General features: G+C 40.6%; 1 long non-coding RNA gene across 1 annotated transcript; it reads left to right on the forward strand.

Moving 5' to 3' along the window:
- The first annotated feature begins 604 nt into the window (after nt 1-604).
- On the forward strand, nt 605-13,552 carry LOC115788556 (uncharacterized). The gene is made up of 3 exons (XR_004020601.1): nt 605-850; nt 12,075-12,284; nt 13,512-13,552. It is a non-coding gene; the product is annotated as an uncharacterized LOC115788556 (long non-coding RNA).
- Nucleotides 13,553-13,844: the final 292 nt, after the last annotated feature.

Genomic DNA, 13,844 nt, shown 5'->3' on the forward strand with positions numbered 1-13,844 from the left:
AATGGAGCTACCAGAAGGCAGAATAGCAGATATACAGGACAGGTACAAGTACCCGGGTATCTCACAGGCCAACAATAACCATGATGAAGGTCACCCACAGCTGTAGTGTCTGATCGATCTGTGTGTTAAATTGTGTGTTAAACTGCATCTATGTATAGGTTTTCTTCTTTAGGATTATGGCCTTGAGTCAGGGCTGCTTTAGGAGTGAATGGTATGAGAGAGTGTAACCTTTTGTTGCTCTCTCTAAAAAAGGAATGACCTCACATACATGCAGGAAATAAGCTATACCTGGTTATTCAGAAAATACTTTATGTAGTGTCTGTATTGTTCTGTTAAACTTTCTATGTGTATGCATATATGGTCCCTTTCTTTTAGCCTTTATTGATTGTGCAGAAGGGTAACCTGAGCTTTAAGGTCTGGCCTCAAGCCAGAAGGAATGCATAGAATGTCCTTGTAGCTCTCTGGCTTGCCATATAAGGAATGACCATATGTTTAGCTGTAGGTTAGGAGGCTGAAGTTTGTTTTTATAACCATATATGGAAGTTAGGATGTGGGGGTTGCCAACACTACACTATATAACCTTTGTCTTTTCTTATGCTCTGAGAGTTAGGGCGATTAGAGACTTACCCTCTCCCAGGTCGCAAAGGAAAGCGCCTGTTTTGACACTGTCTGTTTCTTTGCAATAAACTTTTGTATATATGCATTAAGACATTTGTCAGCGAGGATTTTTTCCCAAGAACACATCACTGAATACACCTTAAATTTTGGCGTCACGGATTGAGACAGCTTGTGATGACTGCAGCCTGACGACTCGACGGTCCAGCTTTCTGCTCAGAGGCCAGTAAAGAGGGTGAGTGTGTGCTCCCTTTATTTTGAGCCAGCTGTTTCCCGTTTGAGCGGCTATCAGAGCTGTTAATGTCACACTGAAAAAGCCCTGTGTGTGGGGTTTATAGTGTTTGTGTTTTTTGGGGTGACCTCGTTCTAAATTTTAAGAGAAGGGATGAATATAGTGAAAAGAGAAGTGCACAGCTTATCAGTAATGGTAAAACAGCATTAATTAATACTATGCTTGACAATTAGTGGGCCCATTTTCTGATTGTCTCAGTCATGTGTTTTATTTTGCTAAGCCTTGAAAACTGAAGCTTGATTAAGTAGTGGATCCAGAAGTGTGTAACCTGGCCAGGGAAGAGATTATAGAGAATAAGAGAAGTGATAAATAAAGGTAAAGAGCATACATGATAGGTATGCAAGTGTTAAGAGAAATAGCCGCTTAATTGGGTTAAGCCTTCTATAATGGAGCTGCTTTAGGCAGGCCTAAATCCTGATTAAACATTAGAATTGGTTAATTAGGTCAGTTTTTTTGTTTGGGAGGAAAACTGGAAGTGCAAAACGTTCTATGGAAAAGGTTTTCATCACTGCTGACGAGTTGTGTATGATATAACCTTCTATTTGAATTTGCACTTGGTTAAGAGGTAGCATAAATTTGTATCCTAGAACTAGATGAGAAGAAGCGGCAGTGGCAGAGAAGAAAAAGTCGACTAGTCTGTGTATTTCTGTTTCATGTTGAGCGAGACGTGTCTGTGGAATTGGTTTCTTTCTTTTTGTGAGGTTGAGGCCCCACCTGACTTCCCTTGCTCTTTTGTGTCAGTCTAAATGTTTATGTGAATTGGGATGTTGTTTGTCCTTTATGTCTGTGTGTGCGTATGTGTAACTGCAGTACACTATGCACAGATGTGTGTGTATGTTGGATAAGTTGGAGAAATGTGTGCGCATATGGAGAGCAGTAATTTCTGTGTGGTGTGTGTCAGTGCTAGTGAATTTATGCTTTGTGTGTGAACTGGGTGTGTTGGCATATGTTTACGTGAAGGAAGGGATGTTTAGGTAAGAGTGTGAGACAGCACCCCAATCTTGTGTGTATGTAGGGCCCCCCCCCCCTTTTCTTTGTTCAGTGAGCAGGAGCTGTATGTATGTGTGTGTGTGGGTATGTGTGTGTGTCTCCTGCATTTGTGACTGACGTAGAATGTGTGTGTTGAAATGTTTTTTGTTGAATCTTTTTGATAATTGCTGCTGGACGGTGATTGGAAATAAAGGTTTCTGAATGTTGTTATTACTTAGAATATAAAAAGAATACAATACATGAGCTGCCCTTATTGTTAAAAGTCATGAGCCCTTGTGAAGGACAAAATCCATGAGCCTTCACAAGAGAGACATTTGATAGCCATTTTTTCCCTGGGGACTTTTGTTAGTTTTATTATCTGTCATTAAAATATATATATATATATGCATTTAAAAAAAAAAAAAGAGAGAGCGGGAAAAGAAAGAGAAGTCCTTTAATTGATTGTTATAAAGCCCCATCTATGAGCCCCAAAAACATACAGACTGCTGTGAGAGGTGTTTTGAGTGTGAAATAAACTTTTCTTATTAAAGAAATAAACCTTATTGTCATATGGAGTGTTATATGGAGAAAGAATCTGATGTGCAGAACTGTGTTAAATGTCAAACTAACCTTTGCCCCTTCTCCTCCTTTTTTGCTTGAGTGAGAGAGAGAGAGACCAAGGGGGGGTGAGCTGAGCTGAGTGAATCCAGATGTGCCTGGACTGAATAGCCCTGCAAGCTGACTTCAGCAAAAGGCCAGTGTTTGTTTTTTCTTGTCAATCAAACTCCTTTGATAAAACACCACTTTCTAAAGTTCTTTAAACACACTTATTTTGCCTTCATTTATATACTATATAGGCACATACTTTGGTTTGGTGTTTTATACAATATATTTGCTTTCATTCTTTGCACAGACTTGGCACAGATTGACCGTATATTAGTGAACACAGTTTGAATTAGTTATTAAAAGTCCATAGGTCTTGAATTTGATTTATCTTGTATTGTGTTTGAGTATTTTGTGTTTCATATAATATTTGTTTACTGGTTTGACAAATTTATACAGCATTTTGACGAATTTGTTTCACAAAAGACCGCGTGTCAAGTGAAATTTTTCGCAACAGCAGGCTTGCTGTTTCTTCTGGTGTTGGCAAACTTATCTTTACTAATTGTGCTACAATTATTAGCATTAAATAAGGTTGATGATATTAATCGCATAACTGAATAAATAAATAAATAGATTATTAATAAAAAAAAAAAAAAAAAAAGGGGGAGTAAGCCAAAGATTCAAGAAAATTTTTGATTTTAAATCTAAATAAGGGAATAAATATAATTGCTAAAATGTCTAAGAAAGACATTAAAACTAAGCAAACAATCACACCAATTGAAGTGGTTCAGCAAAGTAATCCTTTGATTAAACCACTTATCGTAAAAGTGTCGAATAAATGGAATGAGCGTTGGCCAGATTTGGAAAAGCCCTGGCCAAAGGCAGGAACTCTCAACCCAGAAGTGATCAAAACTATGCAGGTGCTTGTGTCCACCTACAAACTAAATCAAAAGAAGGGAAAAACAGGACAACGAAAAAGAGAAGAGACAAGTGGAGCTTGGAATTTTACAGCTGTTTGACATCGAAGGACAGAAGCTGGTACAAGCTACAAGAGAAGAGAGAGAAAAAAGCTTGAAAGAAATTGAGAAAAATACGAAACAAACGGAGACATTGATGGAAAAAATTAATCTGCCATTTTCACACTTGACTCCAGTACAAAACCCACCTCCATACGAACAGAAAGTGGAGTTTGAAGACGTCTACCCACAATTACCAGTACTCAATCAAGATGGCAATTATCACATTAAGGATGACAATGATCGAGTAATTGAAGTGGGACAAGCTGAGACCACTATAAAATTGACTCCAAGTTCTAAAAGTAAAAAGAAGACAGCAACCTTGAAGACTAGGAACAGAAGGATGGAAGGAGAACAAGGTGATGATGGAAACGACTTGGAAAGAACTGTGGGTGGATATGATCCTCAAATTAGACGCATATAATGAAAGCAGAAAAGAAAGGAGGAAAGATGAAGAAGAAAGAAGACTCAGAAGACGACACTTCTGAGGAGAGTTTGAATGGAGACAGTGATGAAGAATGGGAAAGTAAAGATTCTTCTTCCAGAAGGTTCCTTCCATCCGCATCCAGCACAAGAATTGAAGAGGACAGACAAAGAACACTAAGAGACATTGAAAGAAGTATCGATGAGTGCTTGTCATTCCTGGATAAAGCTACTATTTCAACTACTCAAACCGCTTTGACAAATCAATTAAAGGAACTGAGGGCTCAGAAGAAAGAGCTTCAGAAGGAAGAATCTCAGAGATCAGCAATGACATTACGTCTAAGGAAGAGAAAAACGCCTGAAAAGATGTGTCCAGTAATCATAAGGGGACAGGCATTGGAGTATAAGCCCTGGCAGAATACGGACATGTCGGACATACTTGAGAAGCTCCCTACCCTTCAAGATGGTGCTCATCCGTGGATCTCAAAGCTGGAAGAGATAATGGTAGGAACACAACCAGCTATGGGAGATGTGAAGAGACTTTTGGCAAGTCTCCTTGGGATACCAGCAATGGAGGAGATTCTGCAGAAAGCAGGACTCAATGAATATGTGACGACTGCAGCAAATGATGCAGACCTCTTCGCTGCAAATAGAGGACGGATGTGGAGAGCTCTGAGAGACACATTTCCTACGAATGTGCACCCAGATAACATCTTTATTGAACCATTGGGACAGGAAGAAAACCCGAGAGCATATGTATCGAGAGCTCTTCAAGTTTGGAGGAATGTTACTGGAAATGATCCTGATTTGAACCAAATGGAACAATCAATTTTGAGAGCCAAGATACAGAAGGGACTACCTTTGCCAGTAAGAAGCAAATTGGCAGAAGTAGTTGGCCTTGGAAGCATGGAGAAAGGAATATACACGGATCACATTGCTCACCAAGTGGAATTATATCGCAAAAAAGAACGTGACCAAAAAGAACAAGATCAAGAGACACTCAGGAAGCTCAATCAGATACAGCTGGGAGAGAGTAAGAGGAAGGAAAAGAAGCAAGCTGTTGTCATGCAAAGTCAGCCTCCAGTAAACCAACCAGCAATACAAGTGCAGCCCAATCAGGCTGAGCCTCAACCATTTCAGCTTTCATCGGTGGTTCCGGTTGCACCCTACCCCCAACCAGTGTTCAATTCAGTGCAGTCCTGGAGAATCAGAGGACGTGGAACACTGGGAAGAGGAAGAGGAGGTAGTTTTAACTCAAATTTACAACGGTCTTCAGAAAGATGCTACAATTGCGGACAATTTGGCCATTTGGCTCGAGACTGCAACAGTTCAGGAGGAAACTTCAGAGGAAATTTCAGAGGAGGATTCAGAGGCCAACCAAGAGGATCCAGGGGACCGGTTAACCCTTTCAGGGGGCCGGAACTAGGATTTTAGGGATGCCCAGAGAATCCGAGTGGGAGGTGTCAGCTGGTAGCATCAGGACCAGAAAAAGATCCAACAGTAAAGGTGGAAGTGAATAATCGCCAATTGGAGATGATGGCAGATAGCGGAGCAGCTTTCACCTGTGTGCGACCTGAAGATGCTACACATCTTCCTATGTCTGGACAATATGTGAGGACAATCGGATTTGAGGGAGTAAAGCAGCTGGTTCCTCTTACTAAGCCAATCGAGCTCTGCTATAAAAACCTGAAGACTACATTGCCCATACTGGTATCAGAACATACACCTGTGGCACTTTTGGGCAGAGATGCTTTGTGTAAATTAAATTGCACAATTAAATGTACACCAGACGGTGTCTGGTGGATGTGCCAGAAGATGTGTCTCATCAATTATCAATGACAACAGAGACTGAAGCCTCGTTAGTATTTTGGATCGGAAATCTTGCCACCGATTTCCTGGAACCAGTCAGACTATGGGAAAAATTTTATTGTGGCAAATATACCAAAAGCAAGACTTCCTGAATACCCATTGCATTGTACACTTAAGTACTTCAAAGATGCTACAAAAGCAGATCCAGAAGAATGGTTGGGTCGTCAACCAGAACAAGTTCAACTTTCTTCAAATTGCATAATTTTGGGACCACAAGGAGCAGCTATGAAGATAGAAAAAAGTGAATTTTTGCAGAAAGAATTCAACGTTGAGAAAAGTGTGCCACATGTAACTTTGCTGGTGTCTGAAGAATACGAGCAGAAGGACCTTGGAGAAATGATGGAAAAAGCAGAAGGAGCTAGTTTTGCTCCACTTAAAGAAAACCATGCCATCTGGATGAGTGAGGATCGTCGATTTATCAAAATCATGATTTTTACTCAAGGAAAAGGACAGCCACAGGCTGTACAAATGACTTATGAATCTATTTGCAGTGTTGAAGTCGACTCACATTTCCTGAAAGAGGAGATGCTACGACAAATTCCAGAATGCTTATGGTCCCAACATAGTACTGACATCGGATATGTGAAATCAGCGCAGCCAGTAAAAGTGGAACTTAGACCTAGAGTCAAACTCCCCTGGAAAAGTCAATATCCATTGAAAGAAGAGGCAATCCGAGGGATTGAACCACAAATTGAGGGACTTTTGAAAGCAGGTGTTTTGGAGATAACACAGAATCCACAAAGCAATACACCTCTGTTACCAGTGAAGAAACCGGATAACTCTTATCGTTTGGTACACGATTTGAGAGCAGTGAATGAAGTGGTTGCTGATTTTCCAGCTGAAGTTCCAGATCCGCATACTTTGTTGACTCAAGTCCCACCAGAAGCAACGCATTTTACAGTCTTGGACTTGTGTGGAGCATTTTTCAGTGTCCCACTTAGTACTGAAAGTCAAAGTTTGTTTGGATTTACATTCAGAGGACAACATTTTGTTTACAGACGGTTACCACAAGGATTTAAGCACAGCCCTCATATCTTCAATAAAGTGTTGAAAGACGACCTGGAAGGAATTGGTCAGGTGCTAAAGAGCACTGTCATTCAGTATGTGGACGACATTATGCTCTGTTCACCTGACGCAGAAACGTGTCACAAGGATTCAATGAAGTTGTTACAGATATTGGCAGAGAAAGGACATAAGGTTTCTCAGAAAAAGCTGCAGTACTGCCAGGAGAAAGTGGTCTACCTGGGACAGGTAATAACCAGAGGACATAGAAGTATTTCTCACAGTCAGTTGGAAGCAATCCGAAAGGCTCCAAAGCCCAGAACCGTCCGAGAGATGATGACATTTCTTGGGATTGCTGGCTATTCTTCAGCGTGGATTGAGGATTATGCTAGTTTGACAGGACCATTGAGAGCTATGATAAAGGACACTGGAAGCTCTCAGCTTCACTCTATGCTCTCTTGGACATCAGATGGCTTTGTAGCCTTTGAAACAATTAAACAAAGATTGCAAGAAGCTCCAGCTTTGGCGCTTCCAGATTACTCCAAGAATTTCTTGCTCTATGTGTCCACCTCTACAGGAGGCAAATATGCGTGTGCAGTCCTATGCCAACCAACTGGCACAGGAACAAATCCTCAGCCGATTTCTTATTACTCGACTGCTTATTCAGAAGTGGAGCAAGGACTACCACCATGCTACAGAGCCTTAGTGGGAGTCTCACTAATGTATGAGAAAGCATCAGCGATCACGATGGGTTATCCAGTGACAATACTTACTCACCATAGCCTTCGAAATTTGTTGAACTATGGTAAGTACACATTGACTATGCCCAGACTTCGAGAATATCACAGGCTGCTGGAGCAAGAAGACGTCACTTTGATGAGGTGCGTCACAACGAATCCAGCTGAGAGCTTGCCAACATTAGAAGACGGTGAACCACATGATTGCGTGCGAGAAGCTGAGAAATATTCTAGGCTAAGGTCAGATCTACAAGCCCTCCCATTGCGTGAAACAGATCTGGAGCTTTGGACCGATGGGTCCTGTTATCGTGTGGGTGATAAGTTGAGTGCTGGCTACGCAGTGGTAAAAGCACAAGGATTAGATTTTGTTGTTGAAAAGGCTGAAGTCATACCTCAGCCAGCATCAGCACAACTTGCTGAACTTGTGGCACTGACGGAAGCATGTTTGCTTGCAGAAGGTAAGCGAGTGACAATTTATACTGACTCTGCTTATGCACATAATGTGTGTCACTTGTTTGGAGCAGTATGGAAAAGCAGAGGTTTTAGAAAGACAGATGGTTCACCAATACGTCACCATGAACAAATAATTAAATTGTTGCAGGCCATGATGAAGCCTAAAGAAATAGCGATAGCTAAGTGTGCAGCACATAAAGCGGATATGTCAAGGGTCACGCAAGGTAACAAAGCAGCTGATGAAGCTGCAAAAGCGGTGACTGGCGCTAATAAAGTGGGTGAAGTTTTTCTGGTCACTCATGAAGTAGATTTAGAAGACAAAATCACGCTTAGGGATGTGATTTTAATGCAAGAAGCTGTTCCTGACCTTGATAAACAGCTATGGCTTGATCGAGGTGTCACCCAAGATTCTATGGGACTTTGGAGAAACCATGAGGGACTCATAGTAGCTCCCCCAGACCTTTTAGGTCTGATGATCCAAGAAGCGCATGGGTTAGCTCATGTGGCGAGAGGAGAAGTCAAGAGAAAGATCATTAAAGAGTATGGTTTTTGGGCACCATGTTTGCTTGAATAGATTGACTATGTCATAGGCAGATGTGTCATCTGTCTGAAAAACAACGTTCGAAAGGGGGGTGACGGTTCTTCCTGGTCACATTCCGACTCCGAGGGGTCCAATGCGTGAACTAGTTGTAGACTTTGTTGACATGATAAAACCAGTTGAAGGTAAGAGATACATGCTCGTAGTGGTTGATAGATTTTCAAGATGGCCTGAGGCCTGCCCAACAAAGCGAAAAGATGCTCAATCGGTTGCCAATTTTCTGTGTAAAGAAGTGATTAGCAGATGGAGTTTTCCAGATCGTATCGCTTCAGATAACGGGAAGGAGTTTGTTGATAAGACAGTGAAACTGATTTTGAAAAAACTGGGGATAAAACAGCGTTTTGGTGCGGTTTATCACCCGCAAAGTCAAGGAATTTGTGAAAGAATGAATGGTGTACTAAAAAACCGTGTCGTTAAAATTTGTCAGCACACAGGCCTAAACTGGGTTGCAGCATTGCCGTTAGCATTAATGGCATGTCGCTCAAGTGAGTTGCGTGATTTACATTTGACACCTCATGAGCTGGCTACAGGAAGACAGATGCCAGCGCCTTGTTTCCGTACAAGTGGAAAGGGCCCAAGTTTAGCCCTTCTGGAAGATGAAATGAAAGCATACGTGTCATATATGGCTAATCTGCATAAAAGAATATCTACGTACGTTTCTGACAGGCAAAGGAAAGAAGAGGTGCAGGAGAAGCTGAATGAGCAAAAGAAGAATACAATCCAACCTGGAGACAAGGTGTTCGTGAAGGTGTTTAGGAGAAAGTGGTATAACGAACGCCGTGAGGGACCATTTGAAGTTGTTCGCAGTACTGGAACTGCAGTACAGGTGAAAGGGTCCCCAACGTGGTACCACCTGTCACATTGTGTCAAGGCACCGAGTGAAGAAGCTCCACCTGCAGGAGGCCAACATGAAGAGGCCTCAAGAGAGCCAGATGAGAATGAAGAAGATCATGCAGAGGAGATACTTAGAGATCTCCAGGATCAAGATTCAGAAGAAGAAATTGCCCATGCTGGGGACAATGATGCTGATCCTGGGCACACTTTTGATGATGCCAGGAATGACTCAGCAGTTAGTGGACAAGACAGAAGGTTTGGAGAAATCGACCTTCAACATGTCCCAAAAACTGCAGAGTCTACAGCTACAAGAAGTGGTGATTCCACCACGAGAAGCTTCAGAAACCCGGCAAGACAAAAGAGACCGAAATCGAGTCGGAAGAAAGTTAGACCGAAGCGTTATGACAACTAGGGTAGAATCAATCTTAGAGAAACCCGTTCCTTTGACACTGAACACATCTAGTGGTTTAAGTGAGTCACATTTAACAGTAGTGATGCCTAAGATGATTCAGACAACACCAAATCCCCTGAAGACTGTAATTAAAGCCCAGTTGGGAGAATGACTTTAATGACTAATTCCACCAATAAAATAGAGACAACAACGCCTACTGAAAGCATGGTAAAGGTGACTCAGATACTAAAGGTTACAACTTTGAAACCCAAAAGTGAAGTAAATATAACTCAGATGTCGGTAGAGCTCAATGAGAATAATCACAAAGAGACTCCAATAATGAGAGAACATATGACGGAAAAGAAAGTTTTAGAACCATTTGTGACTACTCTAGAAACTATTACAAAAATGGATGAGGAGTTGTTTAATGATGATTGGTTACCAGAAGAGATGGTCGACAGTTATCATACAGTTCAGAAGAGAGATGCTCAGTGGAAAGCATATGGGTTTGATTCCTCTGTATTGCAAATAAAAGACCCGTGGGCTAGTAGGAACTTATGGTTTCAACAGTTAACACATTCTGTAAAATCTGTTAGAAGATTGAATTGTCCATGTGTGGTCAAAGTTCCAACACCAGGAACATGGCCTTCAATTTTAGAGACTGTACCAGAACCATTGCTCCCTATGTGTCAATCTTATGTGTTATCGTGGTTAGTATATCAACAACAATCAGCAGAAGATATAGTCATGGCATTGTCAGTGCATCTGTTTAGACCTAGATTAAACTGTTCTTGGTTGAAGGAGCTGCCATATGTAAATTTACTTGATCAACATGAAAATGCAATAACAGCAATTCCAGAGGCAATGGTGGTAAGACCAGAGAGAGCTGAAGATTGTTTTTGTTCTAATAATACTCACCGAGGACCTGGGATGTTTATGGGCATTTCGGACTGTAACAAATATATGATGGATTTTGGTGAGCATAAGCCTAAGAATGTAACGGAGATGTTTCAAGTGACTTTTAAGATACCATTTCAAAAACAGAGTAAAACTGTGAGTGTGAAACATCAACTGTTGCCAGGTAATGTAACTATAGGAAACTTTAAAGATATCTGGTGGGTTTGTGGTGATAAAGCATATTTATTTCTGCCATATGGGTGGACAGGATGCTGTTATATGGCAACTTTGAAATTGCCATATGAGGTTTTTACTATGCAGAGGGGTGAAGCACCCAATAAGAACCAATCCAATGAAATTTGGAGAAATAGAAGAAAAAGAGAACTTGCTCAATTTCATAACTTGGAATCTTATCATTGGAGAATAAATTTGGGAGAAAAATGGGGTATAGGAATTTTTCCATGGTATGGTGTTGTGTTTTTAGCAGATCACATTGATAACATTACATATACTTTACAGGGTTTCGCAAATGAGACCATTAAAGGATTTCAACTTTTGTCAAATACTCAAAGAAGTCACCGACTGACACTGTTGAAGCATGATATGGCTCTTGATTATATTCTGGCCAAACAAGGTGGCCTATGCATGACTTTGAATTTAACAGGAGAAGCATGTTATACATTAATACCAGATAGTTCAGATAATATCACTAGTGTCATTGATGCATTGAGACATATTAGAGATGCATTTGGTCCGTCAGAAGGAGCTGGATGGTCAGCTAATGCTTGGTTGCAGGATAAATTGGGACCAATGGGCGCAATATTGGTTCAAATTTTGATTGCAGTCATTCTATCATTATGTGTGATGTTTTGTTTTTGCACAGTGCTGTTGACTGTGTGTGTAGTCTGTGTGCAGCTTATATAACAGTCTTCATGTAGAGCAACAATTCGTCTTTTAAGATCCTCAGAGAGTTCTTTGCCATGTTGGAACTTTTAGTGACCAGTTTAGACATTAATGGCTGTATATTGAGTTATTTTGAGGGAAGACTAAATTTACACTGTTACATAAGCTGCACACAGACTACTTTTCATTGTGTCAAAGTGTCATTTTGTCAGTGTTGTCCCACGAAAAGATATACTTCAATATCTGCAGAAATGTGAGGGGTGTACTCACTTTTGTGATACACTGTATGCGCAGTACAATGCACAGTGAAATGTATTTTGCACCTGCATCCAATAATAAGTAAAATAAATAATACAAAGGAAAATAAGTACTTCACACTATACAGAATAGAATAATTTACATTTTACATAATAATGCATTTTAGGGCTCAGACGGATGGCTTGTGGATAAAAACTCTTCTTCAACTTTTCAGTCTTAGTCAGGCAGAATCCAGGATCTGTGAATACATGAGGAAGATGGCTCCCCAAAATGCTCCAAGAATGCCTCAGCTGTCTGAAGACATATGGTGAAGGAAAAAAGGAAGAGCTCCCAACTACAGGAACTACAGTATCATGGATGAACAAGTCCCTGCATGCATCGACAGATAGAAGAAGTGGCTGACATCAAGAAATACTCTTAAGTGGTGAGAGGGAGGGTTTTTTTCACCCCCTGGGGGTTGTATGTATATATGTATGTACATATGTGCTCAGATCCTCTACCAGTAGGGCATATTGGCTTACATCTTATTCCAACAATTCAGCTGGCTTGTTAGGACCTGTCTTACCTGCTGGAGGTGTTTGGCTCTTATCAGCTCACAGGTGTTTCTAAAACAACAAATCAGCTCAGGAGGAACACCTGCTGGAAGCTCCTAAACTCACACATTGACCGTGAAACTATTTGGCTGCAGTGCTTATTGAATACCTAAAATTTACTGATCTCTCTGATCCAGAAAATACAACCTGATGAATTACATGAAGTCAGATGACTAGTGAGCTGTAGTTCAGTGTTAAATACAGCAGAGGGCAGCACTACACAAAGCTTCCTGTATTTCTGAACTGTGTCGCAGCTTCTCATTCAAGTCAAAGTCTCTTTATTGTCAATATCACATGTTCACGTCATGCAAAGGATTGAAATGCTCTCAAACCTGAGGTGGAACGGTGTAAACATAAATGTAAATCTGAATTTAAACAATATAAATAAAAATGCAAAAGAATGTAGAAAGTGCTAAAATTTAAGAAATAAGTTTAAATAAATATAAAAATAAGTCAAGAAAATGCTAGAGATATGCAAGAGAGATTTTCCCTGTCTGGTATCAGTGTGTGTGGAAAGTCTTCATTCTCAGTTAATTTTCATAATGTCATGAAGACTTTCTGCCTCCATCCTCAGTCTTCTATTTGATCTATGTGGAAAGGTGTGTAGGATTTTTATCTTCAATTAGTGCTGCATGACATATCAATAAAATACTAATAGACAGTCTTTACCTAACAGCAACCTGCATCATTTGTCAGATAAACTGCATTAAGAATGGTCTAAATGTCACAGTTGAGAGGTCCTGTTCACTGATCCTGAGATGAAGCTTAGCAGCTACAGTTGCCTCTGGCAGCACACCTGTCATTCAAAGTGGCCGTGCCCCTCACTTTAAACCTTTGCAAAATCTAAATAATTATAAAAAAGAATGTACACACTGTCAAAACTGATATGAAGGTAGAATTGAATCATAGAATCCAAAACAGTTTTTGTATCAGGCTGTAAACATGTTTATTACTGCTGTAAACCTGGACATTTAACATGGGGGTCTATGGGGACATGGAGAAGGAGAATATAGGCCAAGATATTAAAGTTATTATTAATCTCTGTTTCTCTTCCACAGCATGTCTTTTGTCCTGTCCTTCTCCCCTCATCCCAACCCGGTCACAGCAGATGACCCCCCCTCCCTGAGCCTGGTTCTGCTGGAGGTTTCTTCCTGTTATAAGGGAGTTTTTCCTTCCCACTGTCGCCAAGTGCTGCTCATAGGGGTTCATTTTGATTGTTGTGTTTTCACTGTAATCGTTATATTGTACCGTATAATATAAAGCACCTTGAGGAGACTGTTTGTTGTGATTTGTCGCTATATAAATTGAATTGAATTCAATTGAATTGAATAGAAAGCTCAAGGTAGCACAGACAGAAGTTATCAGTGCTGCAGAAAGGTGTGGTGAAGTAA

This window comes from Archocentrus centrarchus, chromosome 11 (genome assembly GCF_007364275.1).
Source record: "Archocentrus centrarchus isolate MPI-CPG fArcCen1 chromosome 11, fArcCen1, whole genome shotgun sequence".
Lineage (NCBI taxonomy): Eukaryota > Metazoa > Chordata > Actinopteri > Cichliformes > Cichlidae > Archocentrus > Archocentrus centrarchus.